This window comes from Bos javanicus, chromosome 6, assembly GCF_032452875.1.
Source record: "Bos javanicus breed banteng chromosome 6, ARS-OSU_banteng_1.0, whole genome shotgun sequence".
Taxonomy (NCBI): Eukaryota; Metazoa; Chordata; class Mammalia; order Artiodactyla; family Bovidae; genus Bos; species Bos javanicus.
Window position 1 is genome coordinate 70,106,704 of NC_083873.1, and position 11,157 is coordinate 70,117,860.

Consider the following 11,157-nt stretch of genomic DNA (forward strand, 5'->3'; position numbering starts at 1 on the left):
AGGGCTCTCATCTCATGGGATCTCCCTTCCTGATTTTATGTTAATTTCTGAAAGTCAAAAATGTCATCTCCAGAAAAATGCTATATGGGGGTTGTAGAAAATACTTCATTCTATATGATAGCTGTAGAAATGGAGTACTTTTCTTTACGTAGTGAAAAACTAAGACGAAAATGCCATGTAACATTGTTGGTACATGGTGTTTATGGCAGCAGAAAAGATACTGCTGTGAACTTGTCACCTTGACACCAAGAAGTCTAGCCCAGACTTTTAATACGCTTCCTATGTTTTTACTAGAGCTTCTTCCCTGCTGCTTTTCATTCATCGTTTTCCATATTCCAAATCAGAGGGTTGGTACAGCCTTTAAAACTGTATTAATAGGAGCAAATCCAGTATCCACTGATTTCTTCTCAAAAGGCATTCTCACCCATCAGCTAGTCCGGCAGTTTTATTCTCATGAATACTCTAGCCATGAAAACACTCCATAGGACACAGATGAATCCAGTGAATACAAGAAAAAGTCAATTGAGTTTTGGAGTGTTTGGTGCCTTGGATAAGTCGAAGATTATGAAACCCAAACCTCCCATTGTAGACAGGAAGCTGGACGTGTGTCCTTCCCAGTATACTGTCCATTTATTTCATAGGCCAAGAAAGCTGTGGGCCTGCTGCCCATGCTCATCAGTCACAAAGCCAACACTTGAACTTTGGCAGTTACATCATAAACTGCTTCTCTAGTGGTGAGGAAGTGAGACACCATCACCAGAACGTACACCATCATGGTCAATGGCATGTGTAACCAGGGCTGTGCTTCTTCAGCTTCAGGTTGGGCCACTCGAACACTAAGCTCTGGACTTGGTTCAAAACCTCCATGTCCGTCACAGCACGGGCAGGACTCCACAATTATTTAAAAAAATTTTTTTTTCAATTATTCACACATAGTTGACTTACAGTGTTGTGTTAATTTCTGCTGTACAGCAAACTTATTCAGTTATACATATATATATACATATATATGTATATATATTCTTTTTCATATCGATTACTTTTCCATTATGGTTTATCATAGGACATTGAATATAATTCCCTGTGCTATACACTAGGACCTTTGTTGTTTATTTTTTTTTAAGTTGTAAAATACTGAAAAATATAAGGAAGAAAAGTAGACCCTTTAAATCCTATGAATACTTTTGGAGAATTTATTTCTAGTCTTATACATATTTTTCTAGACATAATTGGAAATGCAAATGAATAAACAAACAGGAGACACTCATATAAAACCTAAGTAGTGGGAGGAGCAAAGTCAGAAATTTTAGTGGATTTGGAAGGCAAGTATGTGGCCATTCCCTCCTCTAAAGACTGAGGGCAATCGTGGTGTCTAAGGGTGGTGGTGGTGAAAACAAGAGTGAAGCTGTGGACAGGCACGCTTAGGTTGGGACCTGGCAGAAAGCAAAATTCACCATAAATGACAGCAAGCAGAGCAGACATCGATTTGGAGCTTTGTAAGTGCCAGGCATTATTCTAATCCCTTTCTATATAGTAACTCATTTAGTTCTCTTCCCAACCCTAGAGTAAGGAATTGCTATTATTCTTGTTTACACAGGAGGAAATGTTAAGTAACTTGCCTCAAGGGTGGAGCTGGGTTTCAAATCCGTGCCATCTGTTTATAGTGTCCTTGCTCTTAAATGCTATGTGATAATTTTATCAATTTCTTTATTTATCAGTCTGGATTCCCCATGGGACTCCCACAGGCACCTTAGCCATTTAGAAGAAGCCCATCTAGCAGAGCTGTGGGGAATTTCACCTCGCCATTGCAATCATTTCTTGGCTTTCAAGCATGTTCCTCTGCAACAGAAATCTGAGTGTCATCCATCACCATTCATTTGTGCTATCGCCTATCAGGACCTTTTCTTTTTGCCTCTTTTCTTTCAGAACACAATAAATTATATTCAAACTGCAGTCATAGAGGAAACTTTCCTTCCCTCCTTCATCAACAAAGCTGATCGATGGGCGCGAAAGCCCCCGGGAAGCAGCATCTGCTCTAACTCAAGGATCCCCGCCCAAGTGGAGGATGAAATTAACAGACACAGAGCAGTTTTGCAGCTCAACATTTGTGCAAGTCTGGCACGTGCACACATCATTAGCAACTCTATTTGAGTAGCAGGATCAAGGAGGTGAGCAGAAGAAGGGATCTCATTAAAGGGATATTCAAGATAGAAGAAATTCAGAGCATTTAGGTAAACCTTCATGGCTAAAATAAATGAACAAATAGCCAGGTAAGTTGGGGAGGTGTTGACAGACAATTTGCATAATTTTGCCTCTGCACCTTCCAAATCAGAGGGACGTTATGCAATGAACTCCCCAGAGTGGCTGCCTCGTTTACTTAGCTCTGTGAGCTAAAATAAACCCTTTATGAAGGTAAGGATTTGCTGTCCTGTTTACTGCTGTAATCTGGGCTCATAGCACATGAAAATTAAATATTCATGGAATAAGTTAATGTAGACTTGCTCAAAGGTTACTTGACCTGAGCTAGGCAGATAAAGTCTGGCATGTTCAGCAGGAATGGTAACTTCTATTCTTAAAGTATATGGAATCAGTGGTGATATATTAGTGGAATGCTTCTTGTGTGCCCACTCTTATTTAAGGAAATGGAGGAGATACAACAAAAGCACAGTTGTAAGGATGATTGTGATTAGCCAGGCATGCTGTAAGTTCATTACTGAAGATTTGCTATTGGCCAGGCATGTTCTAAGTTCATTACTAGCATTAGCATGTTCAATTCTCTAAATACCGCCTTCGAGGTAGGTGGGTAAAGTATAAGTGTGATCATCTCCATTTGATGTACAAGGCAACTGGTACCAGGTCAACTTAGTAACTTGCCCAGAGTCCTAGGCTGTTAAATGTGGAGTTGGGATTCCCTCTGCTATGCTCTTTGGGATTCCCTGGTAGCTCAGCTGGTAAAGAATCCACCTGCAATGCAGAAGACCCCAGTTCAATTCCTGGGTTGGGAAGATACACTGAAGAAGGGATAGGCTACCCACTCCAATATTCTTGGGCTTCCCTGTTGGCTCAGCTGGTAAAGAATCCGCCTGCAATGTGGGAGACCTGGGTTCAACCCCTGGGTTGGAAACATCCCCTGGAGAGGGGAACAGCTACCCACTCCAGTATTCTGGCCTGGAGAATTCCATGGACTATAGAGTCCTTAGGGTCACAAAGAGTCAGACACGACTGAGTGACTTTCACTTTATGCTGTGATCTTTACTGCAGTTCTTTGTGTTCTCAGCCTGTTAGGAATTTACCCTTCATGTGAGGACTCAAAAGGAACACATATGAAGCAGAGAACAATGAAATCTTAAACTCTGTGGTCCTGGCAGCAAAAGGGAAAGGAGTACATGTAGACTGGAGTTTTCAAAGAGAACTTCTGAAAGGAGGCTATACTAGATCTGTCTTGAATTTCATCATTGGTTTGTTTATATACCCATCTCTCCATCCTCCCATACACTTATCCTCCCATACACTTATTGAACAATCATTTTTTAAAATTTATTTTTAATTGAAGGATAATTGCTTTATAGAATTTTGTTGTTTTATATCAAACCTCAACATGAGTCAGCCATAAGTATACATATATCCCCTCCCTTTTGAACTTTGCTCCCATCTCCCACCCCATCCCACCCCTCTAGGTTGATACAGAGCCCCTGTTTGAGTTTCCTGAGCCATACAGCAAATTCCCATTGGCTATCTATTTTACATATAAGAGTTGACTCACTGGAAAAGACTCTGATGCTGGGAGGGATTGGGGGCAAGAGGAGAAGGGGACGGCAGAGGATGAGATGGCTGGATGGCATCACTGACTCGATGGACGTGAGTTTGAGCAAACTCCGGGAGTTGGTGATGGACAGGGAGGCCTGGCGTGCTGCGATTCATGGGGTCGTAAAGAGTCGGATACGACTGAGCAACTGATCTGATCTGATCTGAATGTAAGTTTCCGTGTTACTCTTTCCATACATCTCACCCTATCCTCCCTTCTCCCCATGTACATAAGTCTATTCTCTACATCTGTTTCTCCATTGCTGCCCTGTAAATAAATTCTTCAGTACCATTTTTCTATATTCCGTATATGTGCATTAGAATACAATATTTATCTTTCTCTTTCTAACTCACTTCACTCTGTATAATAGGTTCTAGGTTCATCTACCCCATCAGAACTAACTCAAATGCATTCCTTTTTATGGCTGAGTATTGACTATGCCAAAGCCTTTGACTGTGTGGATCACAATAAACTGTGGAAAATTCTGAAAGAGATGGGAATACCAGACCACCTGACCTGCCTCTTGAGAAATCTGTATGCAGGTCAGGAAGCAACAGTTAGAACTGGACATGGAACAACAGACTGGTTCCAAATAGGAAAAGGAGTACGTCAAGGCTGTATATTGTCTCCCTGCTTATTTAACTTATATGCAGAGTACATCATGAGAAACGCTGGGCTGGAAGAAGCACAAGCTGGAATCAAGATTGTTGGGAGAAATATCAATAACCTCAGATATGCAGATGACACCACCCTTATGGCAGAAAGTGAAGAGGAACTCAAAAGCCTCCTGATGAAAGTGAAAGTGGAGAGTGAAAAAGTTGGCTTAAAGCTCAACATTCAGAAAACGAAGATCATGGCATCTGGTCCCATCACTTCATGGCAAATAGATAGGGAAACAGTGGAAACAGTGTCAGACTTTATTTTTGGGGCTCCAAAATCACTGCAGATGGTGATTGCAGCTATGAAATTAAAAGACGCTTACTCCTTGGAAGGAAAGTTATGACCAACCGAGATAGCATATTGAAAAGCAGAGACATTACTTTGCCAACAAAGGTCTGTCTAGTCAAGGCTATGGTTTTTCCTGTGGTCATGTATGGATGTGAGAGTTGGACCGTGAAGAAGGCTAAGCGCTGAAGAATTGATGCTTTTGAACTGTGGTGTTGGAGAAGACTCCTAAGGAGATCCAACCAGTCCATTCTGAAGGAAATCAGCCCTGGGATTTCTTTGGAAGGAATGATGCTAAAACTGAAACTCCAGTACTTTGGCTACCTCATGTGAAGAGTTGACTCATTGGAAAAGACTCTGATGCTGGGAGGGATTGCGGGCAGGAGGAGAAGGGGACGACAGAGGATGAGATGGCTGGATGGCATCACCGACTTGATGGACGTGAGTTTGGATGAACTCCGGGAGTTGGTGATGGACAGGGAGGCCTGGCGTGCTGCGATTCATGGGGTCGCAAAGAGCTGGACACGACTGAGTGACTGAACTGAACTGAACTGAACTGAATATTCCATCATGTATATGTACCTCACCTTCTTTATCCATTCATCTCTCAATGGGCATCTAGGTTGCTTCTATGTTCTAGCTACTGTAAATAGTGCTGCAATGAACAATGGTATATATGTATCTTTTTCAGTTTTGGTTTCCTCCGAGTATATGCCTAAGAGTGGGATTGCTGGGTCATGTGGTGGTTTTATTCCCAGTTTTTTAAGGAATCTCCACACCACCTTCCATGGTGGCTGTATCGATTTACATTCCTACCAACAGCTCAAGAGCATTCCCTTTTCTCCACACCCTCTCATTTATTGTTTGTAGACTTGTTAATGATGGCCACTCTGATGGGTGTGAGCTGATACCTCATTGTGGTTTTGATTTGTATTTCTCTAATTATGAACGATGTTGAGCATCTTTTCATGTGTCTGTTAGCCATCTGTATGTCTTCTTTGGAGAAATGTCTGTTTAGGTCTTTTTCTCACTTTTTGATTGGGTTTGTTTTTCTAGCATTGAGTTGGATGAGCTGCTTGTATATTTTGGAAATTAATCCTTTGTCAGTTGTTTCATTTGCTACTATTTTTTCCCATTCTGAGGGCTGTCTTTTCACCTTGCTTATAGTTTCCTTTACTGCACAAAAGCTTTCAAGTTTAATCAGGTTCCACTTGTTCACTTTTGTTTTTATTTCCATTACTCTGGGAGGTGGGTCATAGAGGATCTTGCTTTGATTTATCTCCTCAAGTGTTCTGCCTATGTTTTCCTCTAAGAGTTTTATAGTTTCTGGTCTTACATTTAGGTCTTTAATCTATTTTGAGTTTATCTTTGTGTATGGTGTTAGGAAGTGTTCTAATTTCATTCTTTTACATGTAGCTGTTCAGTTTTCCCAGCACCATTTATTGAAGAGGCTGTCTTTTCCCCATTGTATATTCTTGCCTCCTTTGTCAAAAATAAGGCACCCATAGTGCATGGGTTTATTTCTGGGCTTTCTCTCTTATTCCATTGGTCTATAGTTCCATTTTTGTGCCAGTACCATACTGTTTTGATGAGGGTTGCTTTGTATTATAATCTGAAGTCAGGAAGGTTGATTCCTCCAGTTTCATTCTTCTTCCTCAAGACCTTTGGCTATTCAGGGGCTTTTGTGTTTCCACATGAATTGTGAAATTTTTTGTTCTAGTTCTGTGAAAAATGTCTTTGGTAATTTGATAGGGATCACATTGAATCTGTAGATTGCATTTGGTAGTATAGTCATTTTCACAATATTGATCTCCGTACCCAGGAACATGGAATATCTCTCCATCTGTTTACATCATCTTTGATTTCTTTCATCAGTGTCTTATAATTTTCTGTGTACAGTTCTTTTGTCTCCTTCAGTTCAGTTCAGTTCATTCATGTCTGACTCTTTGCAACCCCATGAACTTCAGCACGGCAGGCTTCCCTGTCCATTACCAACTCCCAGAGCCCACTCAAACTCATGTCCATCATGTTGGTGATGCCATCCAATCATCTCATCCTCTGTCGTCCCCTTCTCCTCCCACTTTCAATCTTTCCCAGCTCAGGGTCTTTTCAAGTGAGTTGGTTCTTCGCATCAGATGGCCAAAGTTTTGGAATTTCAGCTTCAGCATCCATCCTTCCAGTGAATATTCAGGACTGATTTCCTTTAGGATGGACTGATTGGATCTCCTTGTAGTCCAAGGGTCTCTCAAGAGTCTTCTCCAACACTTCTCACTCCAGTATTCATACACACACTTGCGTTTTGGGCTTGTCTTGTGGCTCAGCTGGTAAAGAATCTGCCTGCAATGTGGGAGACCTGGGTTCAATTCCTGGGTTGGGAAGATCCCCTGGAGAAGGGAAAGGCTACCCACTCCAGTAATCACACACACTTTGTCTCCTTAGGTAACTTTATTTCTAGATATTTAATTCTTTTCATTGCAATGGTGAATGGGATTGATTCCTTAATTTCTCTTTCTGGTTTTTCAGTTAGTATATAGAAATGCAAGTGATTTCTGTGAATTGATTTTGTATCCTGCAACCTTGCTAAATTCACTGATTAGCTCTAGTAATTTTCTGATACTATCTTTAGGGTTTTCTATGTACAGTATCATGTCATCTGCAAACAGGGAGAACTTTACTTCTTCTTTTCCAATCTGAATTTCTTTTATTTCTTTTTCTTCTCTGATTGCTGTAGCTAGGACTTCCAGAACTCTGTTGAATGATAGTGGTGAAAGTGGACACCCTTGTCCTGTTCCTGATCTTAGGGGGAATGCTTTCCATTTTTCATCATTGAGAATAATGTTTGCTGTAGGCTTCAAACAATGATTTTTTAATTAATTAGTTAATTTTTGGCTGCACTGGGTCTTTGTTGCTGTGCACAGGCTTTCTCTGGTTGCAGAAAAATGGGAGCTACTCTCTAGTTGTGGTGCATGGACTTCTCTTTGCAGTGGCTTCTCTTGTTGCAGAGCATGGACTCTAGAGCGTGGGCTTCAGTAGTTGTGGTGCATGGGTTTACCTTCCCTGTAGCATATGAAATCTTCCCATTGATTCTTTACCACTGGACCACCAGGACAGTCCTAACAATCCTTTTTTGAGTTCCAGCTATGTAACAGGCCCTGAGTACTGGGGCGGTGGATTTTGTGATGAAGAAGTCATATGTTAGCAGTCTTACCTTCTCTGCCTGAGAGGGCTAAGATGAAGTGATATACACATGCTTACAGAGGGTCTTCCCCAGGCAGGACTGTCTATCAAACCCGAGAATGCTTGTACCCTGAGTACTGCAAGCCCAACTAGAATTCGTCCGTAGTGAGGTGACCTGGGCACAAGGGTATTCTCTGCAGTACTGTTTTCAACATCAAAGTGTTAGAAATAGCCCCACGTTCATCAAAAGGGGCTGCTGTAATAGAACATGATAGTGCACCCAAAGAGATTATTAAGCAGCTGTAAATTGAAGAAACTAAAGTGCAAATATCTTTAAGACACTTAACTGAAAAAAAGTCAAAGAGCATATGTATAGTAGGCTACCATTTGGGTAAAAGGTGGGGACTATAAACATACTTAGTGTGCATGCTCAGTCGCTTAGTTGTGTCCAACTCTTTGTGACCCTTATGGACTGTAGCCCACCAGACTCCTCTGTCCATGGGATATTCCAGGAAAGAATAATGGAGTGAGTTGTCATTTCCTACTCCAAGGGATCTTCCTGACCCAGGGATTGAACCTGCATCTCCTGTGCCTCCTGCATTGGCAGACATATTCTCTACTGCTCAGCCACCAGGGAAGCAACATACTTGGTAAGATATCTATAAAATATCTCTGGAAAGAGACCAGACACTGATAACATCTGTGGCTTTCAGTGGAGGGAGCAGGGGGTTGAATGGCAAGAGCGGCAGGAAAGTTTTTCACTGGCCACCCTTTTGTATGTTTTGAATTTTGAATCTTGTAAATTTATTGCCTATATTCTCCTCCCAAACACTCTTTTTTTCTTTCAAAAATTCATGCACCCAGACCCTGGATTAGCAGCGTATCCATGAGTGCCAGAGTTTTAATTTTGAGCCCCCAAATCTCTTGAGGCACCAAGAAGAGAGTATCAGGTGCCAGGATCAGCTGACATCTAGAACCCATAGCAGCTAGACTGACACCTAAAGGGCTGTGACATTTGGTTTCTGTCCTTGGCCTTGGGTTTGCAACTTACAAGAGGGTAGGCAGGGTGAGCTTCACTGGAAGATGACACTTGTGCAAAGCTTGAAGTTAGTGAGGGAATGAGTCCCGAGGGTATCAGGGAAGGAGATTCCAGAAAGATGGAACAGTTCAAAGAATTGGAAGCAGGAGTATGCTGGGCCAGGTGGCAGGTGTGCCTAGAATGGGGTAAACAAGAGGGAGGGAAGAAACAAAGACCGAGGAGTAAGCGGCAGCCTGTGTGGGGCTGAGGGTGCAGTGGGCAGGAGCACTTTCCCTCCTTCCTCAGGATTCCACACGCAGACCTCAGCTGTTTGTCCATCTCATGTCCCATTTCTATCAGCTGGTGATGCCTGGTTTCTGAGACCCGTCCCTGCCCTGCACTCACATCTGGTGTTGGTATCATGGCCTCATGCCTGTCCTGGTGACCAGTCCAGGGACCTGGTCTCTCTTAGGTCAGGGAGTGGAGCCTGAATTCCAGTCTGTGCTGGAAGGCACAGCCAGTTCAGTCCCCAAGGGGACTATGGGCACCTGAGCAGGACAGCCAGGAGCAGGGAGTCAGTCTAGCAACTCATCTTTTAATCCTCTTGCTATGCTGGGCTTCCAGATGATTCTCAAATGGCACACTTTTACTTCAGATGCCCTTGGACTTGGAATTCCTCATCCTCAGTCACCCCTCCCCTCCACTTTCTATTTCTCTCAGATGAGTCTCAAAGGCCCTCCTCCTCAGAGAAGCCTTTCCTCGCCTCCCGATGGGACAGAGCACCTCCTGTCCCCCAACACTCTTACTTGCCTGAATGTTTTCAGTACATTTATGGATGTTTGTTATAAGGCTCTCCCTGCTAGAATAACAACTTGGGGGCAGTTAGGACTTTGTCTAGAACCGCAGCACCTGTGTGTGGTTTAGCCTCCTGGTCCTTGTCTCAGTAAGTGAGTCTGGTTCCAGATTTTGGCCCCTCCTTTGATCTTAGCAAAGCTTTAAGAGTAGTATGAAGTGCTCATAATTGAAATGGTCATCATTTTCATGAGGTGGCAGTCTATTTTTGTTTTTACTGATTCTTCATTCTTGAGAAGCAGCTTTGATGCTTGTAGACTGGGGGTCAAATTCTGGCTGTGGAATTTGCTGATATTGGGCAAATTAAGCCTTTGTGGGCCTGTTTCCTCATCTATGATGGGCTGGGGAGAGGGAGTGGGGGTGAGGGATAATATCTACTTCCTGCTGTTGGCAGATGAAAGTGTGGGGTGTGGTCTTTGGTACATAGTAAATGATGATTTTTTGCATTTCTTTTCCATGGGGATGGTCTTGATCCCTGTCTCCTGTACAATGTCACGAACCTCCGTCCATAGTTCATCAGGCAGTCTGTCTATCAGATCTAGGCCCTTAAATCTATCTCTCACTTCCACTGTATAATCATAAGGGATTTGATTTAGGTCATACCTGAATGGTCTAGTGGTTTTTCCTACTTTCTTCAATTTAAGTCTGAATTTGGCAATAAAGAGTTCATGATCTGAGCCAGTCAGCTCCTGGTCTTGTTTTTGCTGACTGTATAGAACTTCTCCATCTTTGGCTGCAAAGATTATAATCAATCTGATTTTGGTGTTGACCATCTGGTGATTTCCATGTGTAGAGTCTTCTCTTATGTTGTTGGAAGACGGTGTTTGCTATGACCAGTGTGTTCTCTTGGCAAAACTCTATTAGTCTCTGCCCTGTTTCATTCCGTATTCCAAGGCCAAATTTGCCTGTTACTCCAGGTGTTTCTTGACTTCCTACTTCTGCATTCCAGTCCCCTATAATGAAAAGGACATCTTTTCTGGGTGTTAGTTCCAAAAAGTCTTGTAGGTCTTCATAGAACCGTTCAACTTCAGCTTCTTCAGCATTACTGGTTGGGGCATAGACTTGGATTACTGTGATATTGAATGGTTTGCCTTGGAACTGAACAGAAATTATTCTGTCGTTTTTGAGATTGCGTATTCAAAAGCAGAGACATTACTTTGCCAACAAAGGTCTGTCTAGTCAAGGCTATGGTTTTTCCTGTGGTCATGTATGGATGTGAGAGTTGGACTGTGAAGAAAGCTGAGCACCGAAGAATTGATGCTTTTGAACTGTGGTGTTGGAGAAGACTCTTGAGAGTTCCTTGGACTTCAAGAAGATCCAACCAGTCCATCCTAAAGGAGATCAGTCCTGGGTGTTCTTT

The 11,157-nt window shown here is 42.4% G+C and overlaps 1 pseudogene; it reads right to left on the reverse strand.

Annotated features, from left to right (window-relative positions):
• Nucleotides 1-407: 407 nt before the first annotated feature.
• On the reverse strand, nt 408-903 carry LOC133249153 (oligosaccharyltransferase complex subunit OSTC-like; annotated as a pseudogene).
• Between the last annotated feature and the right edge of the window lie 10,254 nt (nt 904-11,157).